This window comes from Echinops telfairi, unplaced genomic scaffold, assembly GCF_000313985.2.
Source record: "Echinops telfairi isolate 266 unplaced genomic scaffold, ASM31398v2 ScPeMD7_53;HRSCAF=182, whole genome shotgun sequence".
In the NCBI taxonomy this organism is placed as follows: domain Eukaryota; kingdom Metazoa; phylum Chordata; class Mammalia; order Afrosoricida; family Tenrecidae; genus Echinops; species Echinops telfairi.
Genome location: NW_022103951.1, coordinates 15,618,725 through 15,636,788, shown reverse-complemented (window position 1 = coordinate 15,636,788; position 18,064 = coordinate 15,618,725). Strand labels below are relative to the sequence as shown.

The window sequence follows — 18,064 nt, the reverse complement described above, 5'->3', positions numbered from 1 at the left end:
AACTGCCCTTGTGAGTTTCTGTGGCTGTAACTCTTCACAGCAGTAGAAAGCCTTATCTTTCTTGCAAGGAGTTGGTGGTTTCGAACTGCTGACATTGTAACTAATGTAACCCACAATGCCATCAGGGCTGCATGGAAAGTACACGTACATATAAAACATTCGGGTAATACTAAGACTTAACGAGGAGATACAGCTGCCGATACCCTTTATAACACTGATGGAGCAACAGTTGGTGCAGTTGTTGAAGTGTTCAGCTGCTAACCAAAAGGTTAGTAGGTTCAAATTACCAACCATTCAGCAAAAAGGTGTGGCAGTCTGCTTCGGGAAAGATGACAGCCTTCGAACCCCTCTGGGAGAGTTCTACTCAGTCCTATAGGGTTGTTAGGAGACTTGAGGTTAATAGGCTGGATTTGTTTTCAAACTGGTGCCATCATTTTGGAAAACTGACATTATTCCACCGAGGAGCCCTGGTGACATAATGGATTCTGGGTTGGAATGCCAATGTCAAGGTCAGTGGTTCAAACCTACCAGCCGTCCCATGGAAGAAAGATCAGGCTTTCTGCTCCCATGATGATTTACAGTCCCACACAGGGAATCCAGGACAGATGAACCCCTCAGGACCAGTGGTGAGAGTGGCGATACCAGGAGGGTGGAGGGAAAGTAGGGTAGAAAGGGGGAACCAATCACAGGTATCTATATATAACCCCTCCCCTGGGGGATGGACAACAGAAAAGGGAATGAAGGGAGACATCAGACAGTGTAAGACATGACAAAATAATAATTTATAAATTATCAAGGGTTCATGAGGGAGGGGGTACATGGAGGGAGGAGAAAAATGAGGAGCTGTTACCAAGGGCTCAAGTAGAAAGAAATTGTTTTGAGAAGGATCATGGCAACCAATGTACAAATGTGCGTGACACAATGGATGGATGCATAGATTGTGACAAGAGTCGTATGAGCCCCCAATACAATGATTTGACAAAAAATAACAACAACAACCAACCGATTTACAGCCCCAGAAACCCTATGTAGTCATTATGCAGCGGCATTGGCTAGATGGCACTGGTTTGGGGTTTGCTTTTTGATTTAGGCATATACCCCAACAGGAATTGTTGTACTTCCCAAGACATGGAAAAAAAATGTGCTCCACCACACTGTTGATAGATAACAGTAGAAGTTAGCAATCACCCCAAAGCCCATCCAAAATAGGACGAATAAACAAATTGTGCTACAGTCAGATGACAGTGCTCTGTGAAATAAATAAATTATAGCTGTCTCCAACAGCCTGGATCAAGTCCAGATCCAGATGGCTGGTCTGTTGACAAGAAGTTCAAAAGCCAACAAGCTAAATAACAGATTGTCGTGGCTACAGGTATATGGGGCCAAATCAGGAGGGTTAGTGGTTTGCTTCTCTGAGAGGAGGGAGGGACACATAGGGCCTCATGGGAGCCATGATCATGCTTTTCCCCTGGTGCTCTTTGGCTGGGTGGGTGGTGAGTACATGGAGAACTAGCCTGTGCTTATTGTTTACACAAGGTCACATGCTAAAAGATTTTGTCACATCACTTCTGCTATTAACAAAATAGAAATATGAGACCATACCCCTTGCTGTTGAGTCCGACTCATAGCAGCCTTGTAGGACAGAGTAGAATTGCCCCGTAAGGGTTCCGAGGCTGTCAGCTTTATGGAAGCAGATGGCCACAGCTTTCTCCTTGGGAGCAGCTGGTGGGTTTGAACCACCCACCTCTGAGTTAGGAGCAGAGTGCTTTACCCACCGTGCCACCAGGGAGGCTCTAAATAAAAATAGTTAACCTCAAAATACACTAAAGTAATTAACTAAAAGCCACAGAGTATAGGTTGATAGCAGTAACCCACTCTCCCATGGTCACATGGGCTTGAGAGAGAGGAGGAGAGAAAGCTGAAGAAGTGTCACTCTCACTCTTGCTACTAGGAGTATTTTACTAGTATTATCAGTCGCTCAAAGATGGCTCTCGGTAATTTTCAAAGCTTTGCACCAGTTTGATGCCTTGGGTCCGCACAGTCTCATGAGTTCTTATGGACATGAGTTCTTCCTTTCATTCATACCAGAGCTAAAAGAAATACAAACATTTTAGTACGTAGGTGGTCTCTGGTGAAGATCAGTTCCAATGAGCCCATCCTTTCCGTTGTTGTTGTTTGTAGTTTTCATTATCAATGCCTTTCATGATCAAGTATTTATATGTCGTAACATCTGCTAGTGAACATCTACGAATGATAACAGCAGATTATGCACTGCAACCTTAGAGATAGTAAATATTGCTAACAATAAAATGTACAAAAACAAACAAACAAAACAGTTGGTCGTAAGTGTGGTTCATGATAACTCAGATACATGTCCCTCCCCTCTCTATTTTCCACCACTTAAGCAGCCCTGGTGGTATAGTGGGTTACATATTGGGGCTGCTAACCACAAGGTCAGCAGTTCGAAACCACCAGCCCCTCTGAGGGAGAAAGACATGGCTTTCTGCTCCAGTAAAGATTTGAGAGCCTCAGAAGCCCACGGAGGCAGTTCTACTATGTCCTATAGGCTCACTATGAGTTTGAACTGACTCAATGGCAGTGAGTGTGTTCATTAAGAATATTATTGGCCAAAAAAAAAAAAGAGGAGCTGATACCAAGGGCTCAAATAGAAAGAAAATGTTTTGAAAATGATGATGACAACATATGTACAAATGTGCTTGACACAATGGATGGATGTTTGGATTGTGATAAGAGTTATACGAGCCCCCAATAAAATGATTTAAAAAAATCATTGGCAAGAGAAAATTTCAGTTTGTTTTTGGACTGTGGACTCAGTGGTGATTAAAAAGAAAAAAACAGCAATAAAATCACATAACAAAACTTGTACCAAGAGATTTGATTGAATGGATTCAGAAGGAAACGCCGATAGAAAATGGAGTAGCCAACTGACTAGCAGAACATCATGGCGGCTGTTTCTTTCCAGCGAATATTGAAACACCCCAGAGGCACATGGGCTGGAAGTTAAAGCTTTCAGTTCAGTAACTCTTTTTCCCTCTTCTCTTTTTGGCTTTCTCATGACTTGCTTGTGTCTTGAACACAGAAGAAGAACTGCGGGTTGAACGTTATGCATTAGAGAAGGTCGCAGGATGAGAAACCATTGTCGACTGAGAGAAAGATCTTGTTTTTGTAATAAATGGGGCTGTTCCTTCAGCCAGGGCCTCTTTGGGTTGCTAGTGTGGGGATGGGCAAACAGCAAAACCTATTTCCGCCACTGCGTTTCTTTATCAACTGTGGACAAGGCCTTGGCCTTGACCGTGGAGGTCCAAGGAACACACCGATTAGTATTTGGAGTCAGAGGACTGGACCTCTCACCAGGGGAGTGAAAGTCTGGGGGTAAGGGGAGAGGAAGAGAGAGAAAAAGAAAGGACAGGAATTTAGAAATAGATCTCGACCTGAAATATTTTTGTATAGAAGCAGGAAGTTGCTTTCGTAAAGCCAAGCCGCAGACTCTTGCACAGAGGCCTTGCACGAGGGGCTCGAGCTATGATTAGAAATGAGCACCCCGGGCTTCAAGGTGCACTGCTGAAAAGGCAAAGATGGCGTCTTCATGAACTTAGTGAGCCCTTGCTGTCTGTAGCAAGGGCAAACAGCTCTTCTCCCAGTGTTAGCATGAAAGCTGAAAACCGTTAGTCTGTACATCTGTGCACCCCAGGCAGAAGGCAACTGAGACTCAGATTGCCAGAACATATCTGGCAGCTCTGGTTCCCTGGCCGATTGCCATAGGAGAACTGCTGTGTTTGACCAGGAAGGTGTTTCCCATGTTACTGGCCTTCCATGTTGCTTAGGGAAATGCTTCACGAATCCCCACTCGATTGTCCTGGCATCCTGTGCCACCCATCTGGATTCCATGTGAGGAGCCACTAGCTCAGGAAGGAGTGGGGAGTGGGATTCTTTGAGAATGTTGTCATCGCAGACAGTGCAAAAATAGCTCTGACACACTGTGGGTGCCTGTCTTGCCAAAGAATGCTCAGCTGTGCATGCTTGAGGCACAACCGACCTGCTTAGGGACCAGCAAAGCCCCTGGATTTCTCCAGCCAGTTGTGCACACACCTGTCTTTTGCAGCACAGCAGAATCTTGCCTGCTGGGGAAAGGAAAAGGATTTTTCTTAATTTGGTGCAAAGCAAACTTTCTCAATGAGTGCCTTCTCAAAAGAGTGTGCATTTATAGTCTCATAGAGGATTAGTGATGGTGTCATTTTGGATTCTTCATATGATTTGGAACATTACACACACACACACACATACACACACACACACACATACACACGCACACACATATCCAAGGAAGCCAGAACTCTGGATGTACAGTGTAATGTGATGAGGATTCCCAATGTCCCCTGACTCCACAGGTTTTCACCGGGGTTCAGATAGGCTCTCCAGGGACCAGGATAGCTGGTGATAGCTGGATCATTTTGGTTGTCACACTGGGGAGTGTCAAAGTGGGAGAGGGGTGCTCCTGGTTGATATTCAATGTGTAGCCATTAGGGAGGAATGCTGCTCAACATTCCATAATGCTCGGACCCCTTTCCTCCCACCCCCAACAAGAATGTTCTAATCCCCAATCATCAGTAGTGCCAAGGTTGAGAAATTCTCCTCCTCTTATATATCCCCTGGTCTGGTGGAATGAACCAGAACAACAGTTTGATCAAACAGAAAGCAACCTGTCCCTCTCCCTCATCCCCACCCTACAGAAAATCATTGACGAACTGTAAGCATGCCCTTTACAAATGCCAAAACACAAAGCCCGACTCTGTAAGCAATCGCCTTCGATGTCATTCCTGCTATTCTCAAGAGACAGTTTGTGCCGAGTAAAAAGGAGATGACTGCCATTGTGAACATGTATAGCGGCATTGGTGTCCTTTGGCTAAAATTGTGGAAATGACGTGTGGGGGAAACACAGAAAAGCCATGTGAAATATCAAAGTCAGCTGCTTTGTTGCTGCTCCCTAGCTTCATGTGGTGAAAGGCTGGAACCGTTGTTTATGAAAATGGGCTTTTGGCTCTGGGCAACCCAATGAGATAAATATACGGACACCTAATTATGCATGCCCGGTAAAAACTGTCTGGTTCAGGTTCAGCGGCCCTGAGCTTGTTGCTGTTTTAATCTATCGACCAGAAGAGACATGGAGCTTCAGTCATTTTTCCTAGTTAGGAAACCTGATGCACGTCACTGAAACAGGAAGGTCAGGATCTGAACATCCTTCCCAAGGCCTGGAGAGGGTTGTGTCAAGAGCATTCATCTGGGTAACTGGGGGGATTTGAAGCCTGAGAAAAATTGGTGACACCACCAACAGCTCTGCGAGGCCTGGCCCTCAGGTTCCTCATCTGTAAAAGAAAGGGCCGAGGCGCTGATCTCCAGGGTCATGTTCAACTACAGAAACAATAGCATAAAAATCATGATTTCCCTCTAAACACCAAATAAATGTCTCTAGAGATTCCGTCACCTGGCTTGTAAAACTGTGGGTTTGCTGTTCAACTCAACAGAACAGAATATTTACTAGGACTTGCTAGAGAAAGATCAGAAATAATTCAAGCCCTCTTTCCCTCAGCGGAAGGAGTCCTGAAGGCACTATGGATTAAGCAGTGAACTGCTAACTGCAAGGTCAGCAGTTCCAACCCACTGGCCAATCTGCTGGGGTGGGGGGGGGATGAGGCTATCTGTTCCTGGTAGGATTGACAGCTTCAGAAACACGAGGGAGCCTTGCCCTCTGTCCTCTAGGGTCCCTTTGCCCCAGAACAGACTCAATGGCAGTGGGTTTTCGTTCCATCCTCAGAATCCAGAAATCCAAGAAATTCCCGATGGAGATTTCTTTCTCTACCATCTAAATTTCAGTTTTCTTCTGTCAATGGTTGGAGTTAGGTTTTTGTAGAATTCTTAGTCCTTTCTGTTGTATCTGGCCTTGGCAGATCCCCTCAGATGGGACTGTCAAGGTGCTTCGAAATGTTTGTGGGAAAATTCCATAATCTTTTAATTCCATTTTTTCCATGAATGGTTGGGAGCCCCCTGGCCTCTCTAGTTTAGCAGTCTAGGATTCTTCATTAATTCAGAGTTTCCCAAGCAAGTTTGCTGGCAAAGTTGATGGCCTGACAAAGTGGACTCTCTCTGAGAGGGTCTTAAAAGCTGAAGCCAGGAGAAAACATGGACCAGAGCTAGAAATCACTGTGGGTTTTCCTCTACAGGAAGTCTCTTGCCGGCAGCCATGCCATGGAGCACGCAGGCAGTGTGCAGAGAAAGACGCAGCCCACGCAGTGCAGGCCCTCGCCGTGCCAATGGGGCTGTGGGGAAGGGAGGCTTTGCTGGTTTCTCGACCCACACACTCCCACCTGGCTCTCTAGGCTATTCTTTTGCAGCTGTTTTCAATTATTCAGGGTCGGTTTGCAGTTTGGTTGCCAAAAGTTTGCTTGGACTTTTCATCCCTTCTTGGACTTGAATTTGGATAGGACACATAAGCGCAAAGGGCAGTGGAGTCCTAAGCCATTTCATTTATGCCCTCATTTCTTTCTTTTAGTTTGTTTTGTGTGACAGCCAACAGTTTGGCGAGAAAGCAGTTAATAGTATGACACCCCCACCCCACCCCCACCCCACCCAAAGCAGTGGTTTAGAAAACTATTTTGTAAAACCCATCGCAGATTTTAGTTGACTCTGGCTCATAGCGACCCCATGTGTGTCAGAGAAGAACTGTACTCCGTGGAGTTTACAATGGCTGAGAGTGTTCTTCCTAAGTGCCTGGGTTGGGGGCTCACACTACCAACAGGGCTCCTTCACTAACCACTCCTGGACTCTGTAGAAAGCTATACATAAGCAGCAGAATATGTAGCCAGGTTATCTAGAATTGACTGTAATCTCTAGGGTGATTAAAACAAAACAAAACAACCCCCCAAACCCTGGGTATTGGGTATTTACCAATGCCTCTTAGGGTGTCTATTAAAATATGCCACTTTGAAAGTGAGGGGGGGAGAACACAGATGGAGAGGAAGAGAAATCATCGTTCCCTTTGAGATCTTGTGGCCCAGCTGTTTCCTTGGCTAACCCTCGGGTCTCAGTAAAAAAAAAAGTCAACGGGGAACTAGATAAATATTTACAAAGTCTTCTCCTCTATCCGCAGGACCCTTGTGCAAGAGCCACCATCTTGTAGTGTGGTGGCAGCCGGAATAAATTGTGTAAGTGGTGTTGAGTGTGTGTGTGTGTGTGTGTGTGTGTGCACGTGCGTGCTTTCCCTGCATGCAAAGCTTAGGGTACATATATCCTAAATGGTGGAAGGATAAAAGTAGAACTAGGACCCCTGGGATCGGAAAGTGTGCTTCCCAAGAGCATCTTAGACGTGACGTGAGGGTCCTCTCTGGCCCTCCGTTCATACTTGTTCCGACACGATAAATCACACAGGGCAACAAGGGAGAGCAGCTGAAAGGTATTTTGGTGGCGCCTTCTTGCCCAGAAGGGCTGCTCAGCTGTGAAAGTGGAGCGGACTCCTCCTCCGTCTCTAAGTGGTCGCTAGCAGCTGGAGGGATTTATCGCTCCTGGGAAAATGGTTCAATTTGAGGGATTCTTCAAAAGCAGCTGAGCAAAGGCCCTCCCCGGGCCTTTCTTCACCTGGGTCCACTTCATCATTCCTCCCGTAGTACCTCCAGACGTGATGAGAAAAAAAGAAAAAGAAATGAAGAAAGAAGGGAGACAGCAAGCAAGCTGCCTTCCACAGTGCGCAGGGCACTGCATTTAACAAGTGGGAGCGGGGCCCGGGAGACATAACGGGTGTCTCGTATGAGTGTTTCCGGCTGCCAGGTCTACCTGACTGTTGCACTGAAACTGTGGTTATTCCATCACATCGTTGTGAGGAACCTCTCGAAGCTTCCTGTTTCATGAGGCTCGGAAGAAGGGTTGCGCAGAATGGGCTTCGTTGCCTTTGTGCTATCTGCGAGCTGGGGGAACGAAGGCGACTGCGTGGTTTGTGTTTCTGAACACGCTGGCTCTGCGAAACTCCTCTTCAGAATGTGGATAGGACTAGACAGTGGGGGAAAGTCCAAGTCGATCTGCTTCCTCCAGCCGGCCTCCACTTCGGGGAGGAGTTGGGACATCTCCAAGGCGGAAAGCACTGCGGTTTGGCAGGGGGGTGTCCGAAGAAGAGCAAAGGGAGTGTGGTTCAGCAATAGCAAGGCGGGTCTCCGAGATGGAGCAGATGGAATTGGCAGGGTGGGTTCGTTTCCGAGTCCAGGAGACTTGGACCCTCTTCTACGGAGGCCAGTCCCGACCAAGGAATGATTGGACTCCACTAAAGAGCTTGGAGTAGGAGAGGAACGCCTGTAAAATTCACATTAGCCTTCAGCGATGAGTTCAGTGTGTTTCCGGAGGGGTGGCTGAGACGATCCGTTGCAAACCACAGACGGCACATATTTAGTGCTGTCATGAACAGGGAGGTGGTCAGCCTTCGGTCAGCGGTATTGTAATCCCTCATCACAAGGTGGGCAGTTTCCGGAAGATAGAGCAGCCCTCGAGGCCTTGGCTGCAGGTCCCCAAATAGACGTTCCCCGGGGCCTCCAGGCCCTCCTTGCATTCTGCACGTTTGTTGAAATGTGCACAGAGGGGGCTAGGGCTGCGGAGCGCATTCTCTTCCCCTGTGTTAATTCAAAAAGAAACTCGGACATTTCAAATAGCCCCCAGACCTCCTGGCTTCCGCCCTCTCCCCAACTCTGCTCCAGCGTACAATGGGTTAAGGCACCTTGGGCCTAGCGTGGGAGAGTGAGGACGTCTACCACGTCTACCATGTCTTCCTCGTAGGGGACTTGAGGGCACTTTTTTTAGTTGCTGAATGTGAAAGTAGGGGCTTTTTGGCATAGTTCGTGTTAGCTGTGACCATAATGACTCACTTCTCAGCAGAACCCAGGAGAAAGCACAGGATGGACTGAAAACTGACTTCCAGCCTTTCACCGTGTTCATTTTGCCTTTCCCACAGTTCATTAATTGATCAGTGATCACACTTGGATGGGCTATTGGAGTAACACTTTTTTTGGGCAAAGAATCCTCACAAAGCTGACTGCTGCTAGCAGAGTTTAAAGATAGCCCAAATACCCACCTTTTCCAAACTCTCAGTTGATCTCTAAGATAAACTGCACCTCCCCTCAGTCCTCTCCCTCCTGCCTTTGGGTTTTGCAATTGACTACAATGTTTTACAGAACTCAGGGACCATTAAAGAAATGGCAAATCCCACATATGTGGGTATGATAGTGGTATTTTTGTGCCAACATGGCACCCGTAAGAAGATGTGGGTGGAGTTTAGCCTGTCAATCAGGTTGCAGCTTGATGACCTCATTTGGAGGTGCCACTGAGATAAATGGAGGTTGGCCTCTCTCTCTCTCTCTCTCTGCCTCCTTCACTTTCCTGTTGATGAGCCATGCTGAGACCTGGGCAAGCCCTGTGATGCGGCCACTGCCATTGGACTACACATCTCTGCACTGGTATTGGACTTATGGACTTGAACTGGATTGAGCTGGAATTTTTTTCTTGATATAGAATTACTTCTTGATATAAAGTCCTTTCTTATACATATATGAGTATCGCTGCATTTGTCAACCCAGCCTAACACAGTGGGAAGTCACAGTGGGAAGTCTGGGGACTGGAAGTCTGGAGACTTCTGAATCATTTGGTCACAGGAAGTGAGGAAAACAAAATGGCAGGTCAGATGATAAGCTTTTGGCTCAAGTCCCCAAAACCAAGGTTTAGATGATGATAATGATGATGTAGGATCCAGAACAAGCATGAGAACTTTGCCAAAGCACTCATCTATCAGGGAGTTTCAAAAAAATTTGTAGAAAAATTCTATTATCTTTTAATTCCAGTTTTCCAGAATTTTCTGAAACCCCCTTGTTGGGAGGCACCCCCTCAAATATTAGATGTAGACCACAACTTCCAGGAAAATCCCCTTACTTGAGCAAGGTAATACAAAGGTCTGAAGGGTGGTAAGTGAGGTAAGGGTAGTGACATGAGTCTAATAAGGTAATGGCTGAAGATACATCTCATCCTAATTCTGCCTCACTAGCATAACAGGCAACTCACTTCCAAATGGGATCGTAACCATAAGCATTGAAACCTATCACAAAATGGAAGATAATTTCATCATTAGAAAACTGCCAAATTACAAAATTGTCAAACCACAGAAAACCATGGCCCAAGCAACTTGACACATAACATTAACCAACAAAGGTTTCATACACCTGTCCAGTCCCCTTCATGAGTCATAAATACCTCATTTGCATATTCTCCCTTAATAATTGTTTGGCTATCACAAAGACTATGACATGGAGTCTATATTAAGTGATTCTGTGTCCCACAGATACTATTTTCCTAAATGAACATTTTTAACTTTAAATAATCAGTAAATATAAGAAATTTGAATAATATAGAAAAGTACAATAATAAATCTCATCCTCAGCTAACCAAAGTTATTGATTTTAATGTATCGCTTAGTAATTTTATCTTTGCCTATGCATATACCTATATCTCTCTTTTGACAACCTGGATCATTCATGATACTCAATTCAATCTTTTTTCATGTTGTATAATATTTTAGCCACATTAGTCCATTAGCCTAATACATGATTTTCACACTGCCTGGTCCTGAGCTACGCTCACAACCACTGCTATCTATGTTTGAGCCTATGTTGCAACAAGCATGATATCGTTTTCCAGGGATTGGCCAAAGTTCTGAGAACAAATTTAAACCAGCAGAGAGAAAATCTCACCACCCTCACTTCCAAGGAACAGTGTTTGATTTTCTGGTAGTCCATGATATATTTAATATTCTTTGCCAGAACCATAATTCAAATGCATCAATTCTTTTTTAGGCATCCTTATTCATTGTCCAGCTTTCAAATGCATATGAAGCAATTCAAAGTTCCATGGATTGGGTCTGGCCTCCAACTGATAATGCCTTTAAAGAGGTCTTTTTCCATATTTGTAAGAATCGATCACCTTGTTTCAAAATTCGCTGTTGTTGTACATTTAAGAGGTCTACACGTTTTCTCTAGGATAAACAACACTGCAATGAACATCTCCATCCTTCTTTCTGAATATTAATCTAGTTATCTGATCCTTGAGGCAAAATGTTCAGGACCAAAGGTGTAAATATTTTGAAGGCCTTCTATGCTCACTGTCAAAGTGTCCTCCCCAAGGCTAGATCGATTTATAGTCACATGAGTTTCTTTTTACTTTCTTTTTCAAAAGTTCCCTGGTACTGAGGACTGATAGTAACCTTGAACTATCCTAAAGTAGGAGTAAAGGGCATGGATCCGCTCCATAGCTAGGATGCAAAAATTCAGAAGGACAACTGGTGTCTAGTGTGGAGTCGAAGGTGCTTCCCAAGGTTGCCCCAGAAGGAAATGACTCCTCAAGGTTCATTTTAGCCGCGATACTGACCTTTACTCACCAGACTAGCACATAGTGCACTGCACTAGTATCGACACCCATACTTTGACTAGTTGACACTTTTCTATTCAAGTCGGGGTTCATGAGAGGGTTTGAGGTGTCTGTAAGTCGAGTCCAAAGGTAGATGTGCTTTGGTGCTTGCAAAAAGAGGATACAGGTTGTCCAAGGTGACCTTTGAGGTCACGGGTGTACACCATATAGTAGGCCAGAAGGGCTGAACCAACCCTGCTTCTCATCTGTTTCTGGCTAGAAGTGACTTCGTCATTGTTTTTCCACTAGGGGTAATAATAGCCCTCCACTTCCCAGGGGAGAGTTGTGGTTGAGTTCCTGTTTATCAAAGGTTTAGAAGAGAGGATTTCTGACAGCGGGTGCAAGTGATTGATAAGGGACATCCAGCCTTGGGCTTGGAATACCAGCTGTCGCTCCCAGATGGCTATATAATGAGGCCCCAGCTAGGTCTCTAGATGAGGCTGGGGTTAATAACCTTCATCCTGACAAAGCTCCTGGGGTGGTTGTGCAAGAGGTTCATGATCTGATCACAAGAGAGAGAGGAAAAAAAAAAGAGGGCCTGGGCTGCTTGCAGATAAGAAAGAATTACACAAGGCCTGGGACAGAATTTGGGTTTTAAGACATTTGGTCAAGATTTCAACTGCAAAGCATTTTATCACCCCAGGCCATCCCTTTGGGGGCCAGCTGACGTTATCCCGTCCACAGCCTTTTACAAACACTGGCCTTTCAATGGGCCCTTTCAAAGGGGCTGAGCTGTTGCTGGATTTTCAGAGCGTGTGAGCTAGTCGGCTTATAGCAGCACACATTGGCAGCGTCTCAAGAAAGAAAACTGAAACCCAACCCAAAGCTGGAAAGCTCTTGAGACTCAATTGTTACCGATGCTGGGGTGTGGCTTCTCCTGTAATTATGTTCTGTCAAACCAGGGTTGAAAATGTACACTCAGACTTATGGTTTGGCTTCTCCAGCCACCCGTAGCAGCAGGCAAATATCAAGGAAGCATTTGAAAAGCCATTCAGTTGATTTCAAGACTTCCTGGGTCGCTGACGTTTCGACCGCAATGTTCTTCTTTGGGGGACCAAGTTAAGGGCCAATCACATTTGAGGTTTCTGAGGCTGTTTTGCCCATATTTGGCTGTACTCTTGCTTCATTCAACTAAATTTAGAATATAGTCACTTGAAAAGCCAGGCTTTGGGAAGGGCCTGGCTCCCTGTTACAAAAGAAATCTTATCTTAATGCACTTGGAGTCGCCTGCAAACTTACAGTGTCTCTTCAAAGCAAAGAAAGGAGCTAGCGGGGAAATTTATTTTGGACTTTTGTTTAATAAAAAAAGAAGCTTTGACCATAAATTTGGCAACATTTATATGACAACACACAGAAAATAGAAACTCATTTTTTTCTGGGAAAAAATAACCAGAAGCGGTTTCAGAGATTGTGTAGATACTGTAAAACATATAAAGCTATAGTGGATTGAGTTGTGTTCCCCCTCAAAAGATACATTGTCAATCCTTACTTCTACGCCTGTGGTTATTCATATTTTCCCACATACTTATCAAACCAAGATGGGATGACATTAGACACACTGCTTCTCTCAGCTCGACAAAATATTAGAAATATGTCATTATATAATTATTCATCTAATGGAATACCATGGAAGTTCTAAAGATAATAAAAAGGTAAGTTCTTGGATCAAAAAGTAATGGATACTATAAGCGATGTGGTCTTAGTTCTTTGGATACTATAAGCGATGTATTATAGTATAATGGATACTATAAAGCTTTGTATTGTAGTATATTATAGTATACTATACATAGTATATTATATATTTTATTATACTATATTATATACAGTATATAATATATGCTATGAATATAATATATACTATATATTATATATAGTATACTATAGTATAGTATACTATATTATAGTATAATGGATACTATAAGCGACCTGGTCTTTAGTTCTTCAGATCAGTGTGTGCTTGGATTTTACAATGTGAACTGTATCTTGGGGTGATCACCATCACATTGAAATGCTTCTGCGATTAAGTAAGAAAAAAGGGTTAAGGATGGGCAGGAGTGAATAAAACCTCTCTAAGTGAAAGAGTTTTCTACTTGGTTCCTCTCTTGACCCCAAAGCCCAAACCCATAATTACTGAGCCCCTTCCAACTCACAAGGACTGTCCAAGACAGAATAGAACTGCCCCAGAGGGCTTCCAAGGCTGTCATCGTTACAGGAGACAGCCGAATCTTTCTTCCTCAGAGAAGTTCTGGCTTCAAGCCACTGACCTCGGGGTGACCAGTCAAGCACTGTAACCACTGCGACATCAGAGGTCCTCTTCCCTTTCTTGCCAACCACCTTGATCAGAAAAATAAAAAATTTAGAATGTGTTCCTCATCCACTCACTTTTTCTTTAATTCTCACATACTAAGGAATCCTGAAGAAACCGACTACAAGCTACGGGTAGAACAACCAAAGGGGTGGTAAGCACACCCTACTTATGGCCTAAAAATGGCGAACATTCCTGGGAAAGCCAGTTCTTTGATATGAAGATGAGAGACAGAGGTTTCCTAGAGCAGTTCAGGTTCGAGTGATCAATACAAGCCCAGAGAGTGTTGTATAGATGTATGCTTTGCTGTGTATGCATATATATAGGAAAATCACTATCTAGGAGATAGACATGTATTAACTTAGGTGGCAGACAAGACAATATACAGTACGTGGAAGTCCGGCAGAAAATCACCAAGGCAAAGGAAGATACAAGTAGGGGTAATAAGAGTTAAAGGTAGTAGTGGAACACATCCTGGCCCACCAAGCCTTGAGGATGATATTCCTGCTCAGAGCAGACAATGCACAGAGAGGACCATAGGGCCGGCCCCACCACCACAAGCGACATCCCTCACTGACCCATAGTGCTATGGGGGACAACACTGGAGGCACAGTGTGGGAATTATGCCCGATGTGACCCTACCACACCGGGGCAAAACACTAAGGGCATGCAACAGAACAGTAAGGGGAGCAAAGCAATGAAGTTACCAAAAATTACTAAAAATAGACTTTGGGGCCCAGGCATGGCACCACATCAGATCCAACCAGAAAACACCCAACCGGAAAACACTCATAAAGGTCAACAAACAGACTTGGGACTATTTGTAGACTTTTCTTTTTTGTTGTTCTTTCGTTTTGCTTTGTCTTGTTTTTGTGCTTATTATTGTCTATGCATACCTGCCTAGATAAGATAAGGTGGGATAAACAATCTGGGGGAGAAAAGAAGTGGACCAACAGTTCAGGGCAGTGGGGAACATGGGAAAGGGCAGGTTGGGGAAGGTGTGGGGGGTGATGCCAACAAACCCAGGGACAAGGGAACAACAAGTGATCTAAAATCGCTGGCGAGGAGGGCATAGGATGCCTGGTGGGGCTTGATCAAGGGCAGTGTAGCTGAGAGGAATTACTGAAACCTGAATGAAGGCTGAACATGAGAGAGGAACAAGAGGAAAGTAAAAGGGAACAGGAAAGAACTAGGAGGCAAAAGACATTTATAGAGGTCTAAATACAGGCATATACATTTATAAATATATTTATATCTAATGATAGGGACATAGATCTATGTACATATATTTATTTGCTAAGCATTAAGGCAGCAGACAGATATTGGTCCTCCACTCAAGTACTCCCTTAGTGCAAGAACACTTTGTTCTAATAACCCGGCATTCTGTGATGCTCACCTTCCTTGATACAATTGCTGAAGACAAAATTGGTACATAAGCAAATGTGGTGAAAAAAGCTGATGGTGCCCGGCTATAACAAGATATTGCATCTGGGGTCTCAGAGGCTTGGAGATAAACAAGCGGCCATCTAGCTGAGGAGCAACAAAGCCCACGTGGAAGAAGCACACCAGCCTGTGTGATCATTAGGTGTCGATAGGATCAGGTATCTTGCATCAAAGACCCAAAACAAAAAATCATATCGATGTGAATGAGGGGGAGTGGGGAGTGGAGACCCAAAGCCCATCTATAGACAATTGGACATCCCCTTACAGAAGAGTTGCAAGGAAGAGATGAGCTAGTCAGGGTGCAGTATAGCACCAACGAAACATACAACTTTCCTCTAGTTCTTTATTGGTTCCTCCCCGGCCCCCCAATATCATGACCCCAATTCTACCTCACAAATCCGGCTAGACCAAAGCATGTACACTATACAGATAAGAGCTGGAAACACAAGGAATTCAGGACAGATAATCCCCTCAGGACCAATAATGAGAGTAGCAATACCAGGAGGGGAAGGGGAAGGTGGGGGGAGAAAGGGGAAACCGATTACGATGATCACCATAAAACTCCCTCCCAGGGGGATGGACAAGAGAAAAGTGGATGAAGGGAGACAGTGGTTGGTATAAGACATAAAAAGAACAACAACCAATTTTTGTATTATCAAGGGTTCATGAAGAAGGGAGGGGGCGGTGGAAAATGATACCAAGGGCTTAAGTAGAAAGAAAATGTTTTGAAAATGATGATGGCAACATATATACAAATGTGTTTGAACCAATGGATGGATGGATGGATTGTGATAAGAGCTGTATGAGCCCCCAATAAAATGATTTTTAAAAATTGTTAAAGGTAACAAAGGTAAATACTAGGCGTCCTGGTTGCTTAGTGGTTATATGTTGGGCTGCAATTCAAAAGGTCAACAGTTTGAAACCACCACCTACTCTGCAGGAGAGATGGGACTTTCTACCCTGTTAATAGTTACAGTCTTGGAAACTCACAGAGGCACTTGTACTTGTCCTATACTTGATGGCATTGAAGGTGAGGTGTAGACAATCCTACAATAGCAGTCATAACAATCATCTATGAGGGGATGCATAGACAGATATACAAATTGAACAGGTATGGGAAGGCCAATAGAACTACACCCACAAATATGTATAGATCTGACAGAGGGTCTTTCTACATTTTTTGTTTAAACACAAAACCCCAAACCAAACTCACTGCTACTATGAGTTAATGCTGACTCCCAGTGACCCTATAGGAGGGATTAAATCACCTTGTGAGTTTCCACAATGGTAACTCTTTACAGGAATAGAAAACCCATCTTTCTCCTTTGAGCAGTCGGTGGTTTCAAACTGTTGACCTTATGGTTAGCAGTCGAATGAGTAACCACTATGCTACCATGGCTCCTTACATTTATTGCTTTCCCATCCAGCTGGTTCAGTTTCCAGACTTCCCAATTAGACCAACACACAAACTACAGACATTCAAACTTTGCACAGTGGTGAACACATACTTGTCTTGACCCCCCACAGACATGCATACCTCATCCCACAATGCCAAGCAGACCAATATTGAAGGACTAGTTTTATCTTTACACTCAGAAAACCAACCAGGTGTACAAGCCCAGCTTGGTGGTGAGGTCTTTGGCCTTGGCCTTTTCCACTTTGGCGATGTGAGCCACTGATTTGGGGTCCAGGATGTTGCTGCCCCAGTGATGATAGATTGCATTGTACCTGCCCTTGTAGTTGTCCTGATGGTTTCCACCAGCTTAGTCAGGGCAACTTTGTCTTTCTACTTCACTTATGTGAAGGGTACAGGTCTTCCTGTGGACCAAAGGTACCATGTCCTTGATGATGAGTAGGGGCTCACCATTTAATGGCACAAGGGCAGCATGAAGACCACTAGTTTGATGAGGGTCCACATTATGCACAGTCACCACCAGCTAAGCCTTCTTGTTCTCCACCAGGGTGTTGACAATGTAGGTCAAAGATACCCGACCTCAGTTCACAGGATGGATGGTCTCTTGGTAGGGATGTCCCCTTTGACAGTCCCTGTCTTCTCCTCCTGGACTAGCAGCCTCTGCTACTTCTCTTGCTTTCTCACTTGCCTGTACTTGTGGGCCAGCTTTAGCAGCTGAGTAACTGTCTGGTGGTCTAGGGCCTGGGTGAACTGGTTGATGGCAGGCAGCACTTTCAGCCACTTGTAGAGGATTGCCTGTTACTACTGAAGCCAGATGTAGTGGGGCCATCTGACAACGTCGGTGAGGTCCCTCTTGGGCTGGTTGTCCTGACCCATGCCAAAGTTCTTGGGCCTCTTCTCCAACAGGCCTCCTGCTTCTTGATGACTACAGGTGCTGGGACTCCCTTCTAGTCCGTGGCCTCTTTTCCTTTCGGCTTCATGGCTGGATGGACGATAGCTCTACATATCTATTTATCTTTGCTGCAAATATATCTATGAAAAGGACAGGGTAAGATATGACAATAATTTATAAATTATCAAGGGTTCATGAGGGAAGGTAGAGCAGGGAGGGAGGGGATAAAATGAGGAGCTGATACCAGGGGCTTAGGTGGAGAGCAAATGTTTTGAGAACAATGAGGGCAATGAGTGTACAAATGTGCTTTACACAATTGATGTGTGTATGGATTGTGATAAGAGTTGTACGAGCCTCTAATAAAATGATTTTTAAAAAGAAGGAAAAGAGTAGAGCTTCAAGGAGGCAAAGTTATGACAATTTCTTAGCTGTAATCCAATACCTTGAAGGAATGAATTGCTGGGCCAAAGGGCTCAGGGCCATCATCTTGGAGGGCATCAAGGTC

The 18,064-nt window shown here is 44.6% G+C and overlaps 1 pseudogene; it reads right to left on the bottom strand.

Annotated features, from left to right (window-relative positions):
- Positions 1–16,845: 16,845 nt before the first annotated feature.
- LOC101642269 lies at positions 16,846–17,647 on the bottom strand (annotated as a pseudogene).
- Positions 17,648–18,064: the final 417 nt, after the last annotated feature.